Here is a 14,780-nt window from a genome sequence, read left to right as displayed (position 1 = left end):
GATGTCCCCAGAGGTTCTTTATCTCTTCGAAAATGGACTGGTTGAGAGACCACTCGTTCTGAGATAGGATATGACGACTCAAAAAGTCTGCTTGTTTGTTCTCGATGCCCCTGATTTGAACCGCTGAGATTGAAGCACATACATGTTCTGCTAGATTTAGGACTTTGTAGGCCTCCTGCATTAGGGTACTGCTCTTGTTGCCTCCCTGCTTGTTTAAATCTGACACTACTGTTTTGTTGTCTGTTAAGACTCTCAAATCTTTTCCCCTTATCGTTGGCAGAACAGAGCTCATTGCTAGACGAACAGCCGTCAGTTCCTTCAGGTTGGAGGACCCTTTTTCTTGAATATGTCCCCAAATGCCCTGAAGGGAGATTTCCTGGATATGGGCACCCCAACCCCATGGGCTTGCGTCCGTGGTTAGACAAATCAGTTTTTCCAATTTCCATGGAACGCCCTGGACTAGATTCTCCCTGTCCAACCACCATGTTAAGTCCTGAACGGTCTGGGCTGATATCTTTATCTTTATTTCTAGAGAGACACTCTTTTCCCATTGGGACATTATTTCCCATTGAATACTCCTTGAATGGAGTTGTGCCCATCGTACTGCTGGTATGCACGATGTAAGAGACCCCAGGATAGACATCTCCTTTCGTATTGAGATTACAGGGTCTCTTATCAGGTCTCTGATCCTTCTTTGGATGAGTCTCACTTTTTCCTCTGGTAAAAAAAAACCTCTGGAGGGACAAGTCTAGGATTAATCCCAGAAAGGGCTGTCTCTTTGTTGGAAATGGTTTTGATTTTTCCTGATTTATTATCCATCCTAAGGTATCTAGGACCTTTATCACCCCAGCTACCACCCTCCTGCAACCATCCTCTGTGGTTCCAACAATTAAAAAATCGTCTAGGTAAGGGATAAAGAGGATGTCCCTTTCCCTTATATGAGCTGCCATTTCTGTGATGATCTTTGTGAATACTCTTGGAGCCATAGATAGGCCAAAGGGGAGGGCCTGAAACTGAAAGTGTTCTAACTGACCTTCTACAAGGACGGCGACTCTTAAGAACCTCTGATGGTCTGTGGAGATTGGGACGTGGTTATATGAGTCTTTGAGGTCGAGCACCGCCATAAAGCAGTGGGGCGATAGGAGGCTGATGGCTGATTTAATAGTCTCCATTTTGAATTTCTTGAACTGTAGGAACTGATTTAACTTTTTTAGGTTTATAATAGTCCTTCGAGATCCATCTGGCTTTTTGACTAAGAATAGTGGGGAATAAAAACCTATTCCTTTCTCTTGTTCCCCTACTGGAATCAGAACCGATTTTTTTTATTAGGTTGTATATCTCTTGTTCCATGGCAGATTTGTTCCGACTTGATGTTTGAGTTTTGGTAATTTGGAATTTTGTGGGAGGGGCCAGACGGAATTCTAATTTTAGACCGTCGCTGATAGTATCTAGAATCTAGGAAGTTGACGAAATTTGGGACCATTCCTGAAAAAAGCTTTTTAGTCTCCCCCCCCCACTGGAAATCTGGAGTCATTGTTGGTTTTGTTTATTTTTATCTCCAAAGGATTTGTTAAAAAGGTAGTTCTTTCCCCTCCTCTGGTTCCTAAATCTGTCATCTCTGGATTTTTTATCAGAGTCTCAATTTCCCCTAAAGGAACGAAAGGACCGATTGAACCTATTACCGGAAAAGGAGAAATTTTGGAAACCTGGGAATTTTTTCTTTTTATCGGCTGCTGTATCTAAAAGATCGTCCAGAGTGGACCGAACAGGTGTTCTCCACCACAGAGTTTATTTTTGGAAGGAAGATCACCACCCCAATAGTTTATCCAAAGAGCTCTACGTGCCGAGTTGGATAAGGCTGCAGATCTGGCCGCTAGCCTCACCGAATCCGCGGAAGCATCAGCTAAGAAGTCCGCTGCTTTTTTAATTGTTGGAAGGGAAGCAATGATCTCTTCCCTGGGACATCTGTTTTTAAGTTGGGTCTCTAAGGGACCTGGCTGTACAGGTAGAGGCTATACCTGGCCTAAAGGAGGAAGCAGATGCTTCCCAAGCTCCTTTCAGAAAGGTATCAGCCTTCTTATCTAAAGGGTCTTTGAATATCCCCATGTCCTTAAATGGAAGGGCAGCCTTTTTGGACACTTTGGAGATAGCTACATCTACAGTCGTGGCCAAAAGTTTTGAGAATGACACAAATATTAGTTTTCACAAAGTTTGCTGCTAAACTGCTTTTAGATCTTTGTTTCAGTTGTTTCTGTGATGTAGTGAAATATAATTACACGCACTTCATAAGTTTCAAAGGCTTTTATCGACAATTACATGACATTTATGCAAAGAGTCAGTATTTGCAGTGTTGGCCCTTCTTTTTCATGACCTCTGCAATTCGACTGGGCATGCTCTCAATCAACTTCTGGGCCAATTCCTGACTGATAGCAACCCATTCTTTCATAATCACTTCTTGGAGTTTGTCAGAATTAGTGGGTTTTTGTTTATCCACCCGCCTCTTGAGGATTGACCACAAGTTCTCAATGGGATTAAGATCTGGGGAGTTTCCAGGCCATGGACCCAAAATGTCAACGTTTTGGTCCCCGAGCCACTTAGTTATCACTTTTGCCTTATGGCACGGTGCTCCATCGTGCTGAAAAATGCATTGTTCTTCACCAAACTGTTGTTGGATTGTTGGAAGAAGTTGCTGTTGGAGGGTGTTTTGGTACCATTCTTTATTCATGGCTGTGTTTTTGGGCAAAATTGTGAGTGAGCCCACTCCCTTGGATGAGAAGCAACCCCACACATGAATGGTCTCAGGATGCTTTACTGTTGGCATGACACAGGACTAATGGTAGCGCTCACCTTTTCTTCTCCGGACAAGCCTTTTTCCAGATGCCCCAAACAATCAGAAAGAGGCTTCATCGGAGAATATGACTTTGCCCCAGTCCTCAGCAGTCCATTCACCATACTTTCTGCAGAAGATCAATCTGTCCCTGATGTTTTTTTTGGATAGAAGTGGCTTCTTTGCTGCCCTTCTTGACACCAGGCCATCTTCCAAAAGTCTTCGCCTCACTGTGCGTGCAGATGCGCTCACACCTGCCTGCTGCCATTCCTGAGCAAGCTCTGCACTGGTGGCACTCCAACCCCGCAGCTGAATCCTCTTTAGGAGACGATCCTGGCGCTTGCTGGACTTTCTTGGACGCCCTGAAGCCTTCTTAACAAGAATTGAACCTCTTTCCTTGAAGTTCTTGATGATCCTATAAATTGTTGATTGAGGTGCAATATTAGTAGCCACAATATCCTTGCCTGTGAAGCCATTTTTATGCAATGCAATGATGGCTGCACGCGTTTCTTTGCAGGTCACCATAGTTAACAATGGAAGAACAATGATTTCAAGCATCACCCTCCTTTTAACATGTCAAGTCTGCCATTTTAACCCAATCAGCCTGACATAATGATCTCCAGCCTTGTGCTCGACAACATTCTCACCTGAGTTAACAAGACGATTACTGAAATGATCTCAGCAGGTCCTTTAATGACAGCAATGAAATGCAGTGGAAAGGTTTTTTTTAGGATGAAGTTAATTTTCATGGCAAAGAAGGACTATGCAATTCATCTGATCACTTTTCATAACATTCTGGAGTATATGCAAATTGCTATTATAAAAACTTAAGCAGCAACTTTTCCAATTTCCAATATTTATGTAATTCTCAAAACTTTTGGCCACGACTGTATTTTCGGGGCTTTATCCCATGTAGATGAGTCTTCCTCTTTGAAAGGATATTTACGTTTTAGATTTTTCGATATAAACACTTTTCTATTAGGCTTTTTCCATTCTCCTCCAATTAAGGCCGCAACATTTTTGTTGACTGGGAAAGTATTCTGTTGTTTTGATTCTAGGCCTCTGAACATAATATCCTGAATAGAACGGGGCTCCCTTCTTTCCTCAATGCCCATGGTTGAGCGAATGGCTTTAAGGAGTTTTCCTGTGTCTTCTAAGGGAAAACAGGGTCTACCGCTAATCTCGCCATCTTCTGAGGAGGATTCAGAGGAATTTTCAGTTAGGTCAAACAGAGAAGAATGAATCTCCTCCTCTTCAGGGTCTGAGGATACATACTCCTGTACAGAATCCCGGTGTTTATTTTTAGGGTCTTTTTTCCCCATTCCCTTCCTGGATGATAGTGTAGCGCTGACTTCAGATCTAACCAGGGTCTGTAAGCACTTATAAAAGGAAGGAGATTCTTCTTCTACAGTTCTATCTATACAGGGCTGGCACATCTTATTTTCCCACTCTGAAGATAAAATGGATTTACATATGGCACACTGTCGGGGGGTAATAATTCAATTAAGAATTATTAATTATGGTCATAAAAATAATTAACCATAAAAAAATTAAATTTATAAAATTTGTCATAAATTCTTAAAATCATGACCTGGTGAATTGTAGACAACATAATTGATACAATTCACATCTGAGTCCGACTATTTCCTCAGATAAATAAGTTCTTTTTGACGTGAGATGACGTTAATGATAAAATGTAGTTCTACATTATACAATAATACACAGTTATTATAAAAATATGCAGATTTATTGGTTACAAGGTTATAAACATATATAAGTAAATAAACACAATGATACATGCAAATGAATATATATAGCATTAATATAAAGCATTACAAGCTTAACAATACATGTGAGTGGAAATAACTTGTCACATTATAACCAAGCTATTATTAGGTTAGGATATCAAAATATGAACATAAGTTATATGCATTACTTCTGTTCAGAGAAAATCTCATGATATCAGGATGGGCATGTCTAATCCTGGACATCATTATAGAATGCTAAAAATGACTATTTTCACACATATAACTTTGGTAAGACTATTAAGACAAATAACAGGGATCTAGGATCTTAAATGGGAAGGACTTGACGTCTTTCCTGTGGGAATCCATCACTTAGCTTGGCGAAGAATGTTCTATCAATATATATATATATATATATATATATATATAAAAGCAATCATTTATTGCTTTGTTAGATTATGAGTCTAGATTCTTCTGCAGGTAGAATGAAGCCTCACAATATCCTAAGACTACATCTCAATATGGAGATGATCAATTAATTAATCATTTATTTATTCGCCAATCTAGATGGTATAATTTCACCCACACTATCAAATTAGTCTTAATAAAATGAAATATCATTTTCTGTGTCTCTTACCAAGTCCTAGCAGGAATCTCACTTCTGCTCCTAGGAAAGCTGGGTGGTCCATCATAGCGCATCTCATTATGGCTTCCATCTTGATAGACCTCAACTTCTCTTTCTTTTCTTGCTAACCCCTCTTTTCTCTTGATAGCTCTCTTTTTTCTCTTGCTAACTATCTTCATGCTCCTCCGCACACGAGTAATTATTCCCCCCCTTATCTAAGAATCATCCCCTTTAGATTATGGATTCCCAATCAGGTAGGGTGGGTGTATTCGCATGCTAATAACCTCATGACGTTATCTCAACTCCTAAAATGGTATAGAACAAATAATGAAATAATATAATGTTGTCCATCTGCCTCCAGATGGCACTGCGGTATTGTAGATGAACATCCCAACTTTTAAGCATTAAAATTAAATATCTAATAATATGTTTTTATGACTTTGTTGACCTTTCCATATAAATCATTGAGGAAGGTCTTTCCTGACACTTTTAATTACCTATATCCTGGACTTGTTGGAGTTGACTGTCTTCTCCTATCTTTTTGAAATATAGGTTGAGCGGCTTTGATGCTTGGCATCGGAACTTGTACATTTCATTTATCTACATCCATGAATAACTATTGTTTTGAAATCCAATTAACTTAAACTCACTTGTTTCTGTACCTTCAAAATGGTAAATACATGGTATAACATATATATAAATCGATACATTGTTACACATAGATAAACACATTATATGAATTATTGAATAACATATGTTGTAAACTAAATATACCATGCAAAGATATATATAATATAATTATGAATATATAAATTGAACCTCATACAGCAGGTGTGCTCCAAGGACATGAGTCCTTATCAAGTAACCATGTTCCCTCCAGACAGACATGTTTTAGGGAGTTGACTTACTCCTTAACATATGGTCTCATATCTTTAGCACTAACTTTCAAATACAATGTCCATTTATGTTCCCAATTATTTTCTTTTAAATATAAACTGAACTTGCCATGAACTCATCTTGGCTTTTTCAGTCATATAATATAACTTTGGTTCAGGCTGATCTTATTCTTAAAGGCAATGAGATGAGCATTCATTTTGATTATAATGTCATTAGATAATATTGTATACGTATGAAAATGCCCAACAACACTCCTTGTTCTTCTTTTTAGAAAACACTTTCTTTGGTTTCGTCTAGAAATTGATTAACATGAATGTATTAGTATAGGGAAGCATAAAAACAAGAGCCCATGCACTCACCCCATCAGAGGTACCGAGACTGGAGGGACTGATTCCTCAACAAGCTTGTCCTCCTCCATGCTTCCCTTCTGCTGGCCACTAGAATCACTAGGAACGCCAGGCAATTTGAAAAAGTGCGCTCTTCTCAAGGTGCATCTAAGTGACGTCACTCTGCGACGTGCCGATCATGTGACCGCTTTCCCGGCCTACTCATTGCCGGCAGCGTTGACTCCTCCTCTTCCCACTGGGGATCCGCGTCCATGCATCTAGCGCAACAAACGCTGCCGCCAGGCACCTCTCGCTCCAGCACACTACTGTCCCCTCTGGGGTTAAGCTGTGCCTCTGCTGTCCCCATGTGCACCCGCTGATGCCGCCTTACTCACCTCGGGACCGCATGTACGAACGGAGGGAAGGACCTGAAAAGGAAAAAACAGCAGGCTTCCCCAGAGACAGGAAACCACACTGAATTGGGAGGAGAGTGTCCGCCCTTTTATTCTCTGCAGGTTTCCTGTCTCTGGGGGCGGATCCTCTCTCGTGGTGCTGTCATGGGTGAAGGGAAAATGCAGCTGAATTTAGATGGCTGTGTGTGTGGGAAACATCATGGCGCTGTGCTATTGTTTACTATATTAATACACCACCATCATCACACCTTCCACCTAAATGGAAGCCAGGGGTACGGTCTTCAAGACCCTACTCCGTAGTCATTCTCCTGCCTGGATAGTCCATCTGCATTCTGATGGGTTTTGCCACTTCTGTGTTGAATACTTAAGTCATAACTCTGGAGACAGAGGCTCCAACGGAGGAGTTTCTTATTGTTCCCAGATACCTGATTCAGCCAACTTAAGGGGTTGTGGTCTGTGATCACTGTGAAATTTCGGCCATAAAGGTATGGCTCCAATTTCTTCAGTGCCCAAACAATGGCGAGACATTCTTTCTCAATGGTGGGGTAGCCCACCTTGGCGGGCAGTAGCTTCCTGCTCAAATATAGGACAGGATGCTCCTCCCCAGCCTGATTTACCTGGCTTAGGACAGAGCCTAGGCCGAAGTTTGAGGCCTCTGTCTGAACTACAAACTTACGCCCAAAGTCAGGGGCCTGTAGTACAGGGGCACTACCTAGGGTGTGTTTTAGGGCTTCGAAGGCCTGGTCGCACTCCGCTGTCCATGTCACAATCTTTCCTCCGGCCTTCTTGGTCAAGTCTGTCAGGGGCTTAGCTAGAACACTATAGTCTTTAACAAACTTCCGATAGTACCCTGCTGTCCCCAAGAAAGCTTGTACTTGTTTTCTGGTGGGTGGGATGGGCCAACTGGTGATTGCCTCTATCTTACCCGTGTCTGGCTTTAGCTTCCCACCTCCCACTCTATGTCACAGGTAGTGGACTTCAGTCATACCTAGCTGACACTTGCTTGGTTTGACTGTTAATCCAGCACCTTTAAAACGGTCCAGTACCAGTGACAGGTGCACTAGGTGCTCCGCACAGGTGTTGCTGAATATCGCTATATCATCTAGGTAGGCTATAGCAAATTGTTCCTGTCCTTCCAATAGCTTATTCATCAACCTCTGAAAGGTGGCAGGTGCATTCTTCATCCCAAAAGGCATTACGGTAAACTCATACAAACCTGTTGGGGTGGCAAAGGCTGCCAGTACCCTCTGCTCAGGTCCATGATCATCAGATAGCGGGCTTTAGCCAGCTCATCCAATAATACATCAACTCTGGGCATAGGGTATGCATCAGAGGTAGTAATAGCATTGAGCTTTCTGTAATCCACACAGAATCTAACTGTTTTGTCCTTTTTTGGGACTAGTACCACTGGTGAAGCCCAGGCACTATGGGATTCCTGGACCACCCCCAACTCCCTCATCTCCTCAATTTCCCTTTTTATGTCTGCCCGAACCTGATCTGAGACTCGGTAGGCAAACTGTTTGATTGGGGAATGGGTACTACATGGTGAGTCATGAGGTGTGTTTTCCCCGGCTTGCTTGTGAAGGTATCTACAAATCTCCGTAATACCTCACCAAGCTGACTCTTCTGTAGGAGTGACATCTCAGGGTTGATATTCCATTCTGCCCCTTCTTTCTTTGTATCAGCCAACAAATCTTGCAGGTAACCCTCTTCCTCAGTGTCGGGCACGCTGCATACTGCCATAACATGAGCCGGTCTCTCAATGTGCTCCTTTAACATGTTTACATGGAAAGTTTTGTGCCTCCTCCCACCCAAGTTTATTACATAATGTACCTTGTCTTTTTTCGCCACAATGGAATAGGGACCCTCCCATGCTGCTTGCAACTTATGCTGTCTGATAGGCAGTAAGATGTACACTTTTTGTCCCACTTGGTAAGAGCGTTCCCTAGCATGCCGGTCGTACCACTGCTTTTGGGTACACTGTGCTTCCGCCATGTTCACCTTCATTTTACCCACAAGGGTTTCTATTTTGTCCCTGAGCTTCAGGACATAATCAACAACATACACTTCATTTACCTCTTTTGGGCCTTCCCAGTACTCTCTAATGAGGTCCAATGGGCCTCTTACTTTTTACTGTACAAGAGTTCGAAAGGTGAGAAACCAGTGGACTCTTGGGGCACCTCTCTGTAGGCAAACAACAAGTGTGGCAGGTATCGCTCCCAGTCCTTGCCTTGATCTTCAACAAAGGTTCTCAGCATTTGTTTTAGTGTGCCATTAAACCGTTCACACAAACCATTAGTTTGTAGATGGTAGGGAGTAGCAACAATGTGGCTCACTTGTATTTTCCTACACAGGGCTTGCATCAGGTCTGACATAAATTGAGTGCCGTGATCTGTCACCATCTCTGCTGGAAAACCGACTCTCAAGAAGATGGTTAGAAGGGCGTCAGTGACTTTATCTGACCTAATTGACGACATTGTGACAGCCTCGGGGTACCGCGTTGCATAGTCGACGACAGTAAGAATGAATCGTTTGCCTCAAGAGCTAGCTATCTTAAGGGGACCTATGATATCAACTTCCACCCGACTAAATGGTTCCTTAATGATTGGCAAAGGATTTAATGGGACGCAGGCCATGTCTCCTGTTTTTCCGACACGCATGCAGGTCACACAAGACCGACAATAGCTATCAGCATCTTTATTTATGCCAGGCCAGTAAAAATTTTGCAGCAGACGGGACCTCGTGTTCTTGCTACCCAGGTGACCAGCCAAGAGGATCTCATGCGCCACATGCAGCAACTGGCCTCGGTACGAACTGGGAACAATTAGCTGCCTGTGTAGCACGTCCGCTTCACCGTCACTTGACCAGAGCTCTTCCCGGTACAATTTACCACCTTCCCAAATCACTCTATGGTTAGCTCCCTCTGCAGGGGCATTCTCTGCTACCATTCTCAGTGTTTGTAAATGGGGGTCACACCTCAGTGCTTGCTCAAAAGCAGCCCCACCAGAGTCAGACAACTGCCCCGTTGAGAAGAAAGTCAGTGGTGTGAGCTCAGTGGATGTAGAGTCCCTCGGGCCCGAGCAGGCCAGAGATGGGGCCCCAGACTGCTCGGATTCAAGTGAGTCTGTCGCTGCCGTTCTTGCCACACTGCGGGTGACAGCCATGACAGGAACATTCTGACATATGACATCTGTTTGTGCACTACTACATATTTGCATATCGTTATCATTACTGTCAGTATTTAGCTCAACTGCATCAGCTGATAATTTCTGTTTTACCTGAATGCTATTAACCGCAATCAACCCTATGTCTTTCTCACCTGAAGACATACGTCCATGCAGATCAGATACACCATCACACATGAAATCTGGATGCTGTGCACATAAATGCACACTATTATCATCACTGTCAGCTCTTTGCCCAACTGCATCAACTGACAGTACAGGTTCTCCCTGAATGCTATTATCTGCACCATTAGGGCTTGGATCCTGTGTACCTTCCTTTGCAACATACGAACACATCATAGGTCCTAGATCTGTACCTAGTAAGACATTTGCAGGGATGTCTGACATGACACCCACTTTCCTCATCCCCTTTCCAACACCCCAATCCAAGTATACACGTGCTAGGGGTACCTCCGAAGTAACCCCTCCTACACCTGTGATTGCCAGCGTTTTATCCGGGATGATGCCCTTCTTCTCCACCATCTCGGGATGGACAAGAGTTACTTGGTCTCCTGTGTCCTGGAAACCCATGGTGCATCTGTTGCCAACAGTAACAACCTGCAAGTTGTCATCTGTGCTATGGGTCCGTTTACCCAGGAGAGCTACCCTTGGTTGGTGGCTGATAGGTGGAACTCGGGCATGGTCGCTGGAGGACTTCTCCGTTGCCAGGGACATCAGTCCCACTCTTTTCGGACAATTACGCCTGATATGATCCAATTTACCACAAATGTAACAGCCGCGGGTCGCAGCTAAGGCCGTGGTGCCTGCTTCTAAAACTGCCGTTTCACTTTTGCAACTACTGGTCTGGGAGAAGAAGCACTGGAAGCAACCCCTTCCCCAATCTGGAACAATATGTCCTTCATTCTTCTGGTGCTTGGCAAGGCAAGGTATTCATCTGCCAAAGCGTCACCCTTCCGCAGATTCTTTGGCTTGTGCTCGCAGACATACCTTTGCACTTTCGGCGGACAGTTGTAAATAAACTGCTCTCTCTGGATCAAGTCGGCTAAAGACTGACGTGTATTTTCAGTTAAAGGGGTGTACCACTGTTCACAGGTAGTACGCAGCAGACTGGTAAAATCCATAAAGGTCTCCTCAAGGCCTCGCTGAAGCGAACGGAACTTCTGCCTGTATGACTCTGGTGTCAACATGTATTTTGTGAGCACAGCAGTCCTGATTTCCAAGAATGTACCGCGTTGCGCCAGCGGCAGCTCTAGCAGTGCGTCTCTGGCTCTGCCTTTCAGGGCGGACATAAGGTGAACCGCCCACTGTACTTCTGGGATTGCACAATTTTGACACGCCGATTCAAAAGCTCTCAGAAATAGTTCAATATCTTCATCATCCTTGTCCATTTCTGGTAACTTTGGCTTAATAATCGGCTGGACAGCTGCTGGCACAGCCGCCTGGTTCAAGCGTTGCAATCCGATTTACTCCATGTTAAGCTCATGTTGGCGAGTAGCAGCTCGTTCTGCAAGTTCCTCAGCAGCAATACGTTCAGCAGCGCGCTCCTCCCTCAGCCAATCACTATATTCCTTAGGGTTGTTCAGCACCCACTGCTGCATAGCTTCCTGGTGTAACCAAGGGCCAGGATTGTGGAGAGTCAGCGGACTACTATACCCAGCAATGCCAGCACCATCTGCCTGGTCTGCAGCTGCAATATCAGCATCCATCATCTTTACAGTGTTCTTTCACCAAGAGCCAAATTAAAGATAGACAGAATAACAGAGAAAAGGAAGGGAACACCAGCCGCTATGTATTATTAAAATAAACGCATGTGTCTGTTCCTTTAAGAGAAAAAATAATACAACTCTACTTTATACAGTTGTATGGTGTTAAGCGCATATGACTGACACTCTGAAACAATTAAACAGCAATCCTACCGCTGCCACCAAAATATGTCACGAACCGTGCCCACAGCCAAGCTAAGCCTGGCGCAACCACCTCCAGTTGCTACTGGTAACACAGGCGGCTGCCGGAAAGAGCCTGTCCGCGTAACACGGCCAGGGCCGTTTCTAGGGCCGGGCGGCCGCCCAGGGCGCTGTCAGAAGGGGGGCGCCGGCAGAGGCGCCCTCTTGTCTTTTCTCTGTCTGTTATTACTCTCGTGCCGTGCGCCCCCTTGGCTCCCTCCCTCTGATATCTCGCCTGCGCCCGAGTGCCGAGTCCTCTGTCCGTACGTACCGAGTCCAGTCACTCAGCACCGGTACGTGCGGGCGGCACTTACTGACGTCACGCGCCTGCTCCTCCCACTAGGCAGCGCAGGCGCGTGACGTACAGCGAGTGAGTGAGCGCCGCACTGCCTGCCTGTTACCGCCCGCCCTGAGCGGTAACATTGCTGAAAAGAAGCCTGCTGTGAGGATCCGGGACAGTGGGTCACTGGGTGAGTCGACTCGGGTGCAATGTGGTTAAATTAAATAAACAAACAATTTTTTTACAATGGGGACAGTGACACTGTGGATGGTCTGTGGGGGGGGGGTCATTAATTACAATGGGGGGCGGGGGCCACTGTGGCAGACATGAAAGTGGGGGCCACTGTCACTGTGGGGGACATTAAGTTTAATAAGGATCACTATGGACATTATTTACACTGCTCAAAAAAATAAAGGGAACACAAAAATAACACATCCTAGATCTGAATTAATTAAATATTCTTCTGAAATACTTTGTTCTTTACATAGTTGAATGTGCTGGCAACAAAATCACACAAAAATAAAAAAATGGAAATCTAATTTTTCAACCCATGGAGGTCTGGATTTGGAGTCATCCTCAAAATTAAAGTGGAAAAATACACTACAGGCTGATCCAACTTTGATGTAATGTCCTTAAAACAAGTCAAAATGAGGCTCAGTAGTGTGTGTGGCCTCCACGTGCCTGTATGATCTCCCTACAACGCCTGTGCATGCTCCTGATGAGGTGGCGGACGGTCTCCTGAGGGATCTCCTCCCAGACCTGGACTAAAGCATCTGCCAACTCCTGGACAGTCTGTGGTGCAACGTGACGTTGGTGGATAGAGCGAGACATGATGTCCCAGATGTGCTCAATTGGATTCAGGTCTGGGGAACGGGAGGGCCAGTCCATAGCATCAATGCCTTCGTCTTGCAGGAACTGCTGACACACTCCAGCTACATGAGGTCTAGTATTGTCTTGCATTAGGAGGAACCCAGGGCCAACCGCACCAGCATATGGTCTCACAAGGGGTCTGAGGATCTCATCTCGGTACCTAATGGCAGTCAGGCTACCTCTGGCGAGCACATGGAGGGCTGTGCGGCCCTCCAAAGAAATGCCACCCCACACCATTACTGACCCAATGCCAAACCGGTCATGCTGGAGGATGTTGCAGGCAGCAGAACGTTCTCCACCGCGTCTCCAGACTCTGTCACGTCTGTCACATGTGCTCAGTTTGAACCTGCTTTCATCTGTGAAGAGCACAGGGCGCCAGTGGCGAATTTGCCAATCTTGGTGTTCTCTGGCAAATGCCAAACGTCCTGCACGGTGTTGGGCTGTAAGCACAACCCCCACCTGTGGACGTCGGGCCCTCATATCACCCTCATGGAGTCTGTTTCTAACTGTTTGAGCAGACACATGCACATTTGCAGGGCTCTGGCAGTGTTCCTCCTTGCACAAAGGCGGAGGTAGCGGTCCTGCTGCTGGGTTGTTGCCCTCCTACGGCCTCCTCCACATCTTCTGATGTACTGGCCTGTATCCTGGTAGCGCCTCCATGCTCTGGACACTACGATGACAGACACAGCAAACCTTCTTGCCACAGCTCGCATTGATGTGCCATCCTGGATAAGCTGCACTACCTGAGCCACTTGTGTGGGTTGTAGACTCCGTCTCATGCTACCACTAGAGTGAAAGCACCGCCAGCATTCAAAAGTGACCAAAACATCAGCCAGGAAGCATAGGAACTGAGAAGTGGTCTGTGGTCACCACCTGCAGAACCACTCCTTTATTGGGGGTGTCTTGCTAATTGCCTATAATTTCCACCTGTTGTCTATCCCATTTGCACAACAGCATGTGAAATTGATTGTCACTCAGTGTTGCTTCCTAAGTGGACAGTTTGATTTCACAGAAGTGTGATTGACTTGGAGTTACATTGTGTTGTTTAAGTGTTCCCTTTATTTTTTTGAGCAGTGTAGAATGGAGGCTGCTGTGGGTGTCATTATAACTATAATGTCTGATAGGCCTAGTCCTGAGCTGAGTTATATTACCCTGCCCATGCCCTGTATAATAATGTACCCATCCCTGATACCCCTTAGTAATATAAATAAGGGGTATCAGGGTACATTATTATACAGGGCAGGGTAATATAACTCAGGACTAGGCCTATCAGACATTATACAGTTATAATGACACCTACAGCAGCCTCCATTCTAAATAATGTCCATAGTGATCCTTATTAAAAATAATGTCCCCCCACAGGCAGGCTCTGCGGGCGGCGGCGCTCACTCACGCGGCGCGTGACGTACAGTGAGTGAGGTGAGCACTGCCGCCCACAGAGCCTGCCTGTTACCGCCCGCCCGGAGCAGTGCTGAGAAAGAAGCCTGCTGTGAGTGAGAGCCTGAGTCTGTGGGACAGTGGGTCACTGGGTGCGTCACTGTGACCGTCCGTGCAATGTGGTTACACATTTTTTACAATGGGGAGACACTTATTTCATCGAGCAGTTTTGAGGGCAGGGGGGGGGAGGTTTTTTTGACACTCGCCCTGAGAGAAATTTTACCTAGAAACT

This window comes from Bufo bufo, chromosome 3, assembly GCF_905171765.1.
Source record: "Bufo bufo chromosome 3, aBufBuf1.1, whole genome shotgun sequence".
In the NCBI taxonomy this organism is placed as follows: Eukaryota; Metazoa; Chordata; class Amphibia; order Anura; family Bufonidae; genus Bufo; species Bufo bufo.
The sequence above is the reverse complement of the archived record's forward strand: the minus strand, read 5'-3'. Positions refer to the sequence as shown.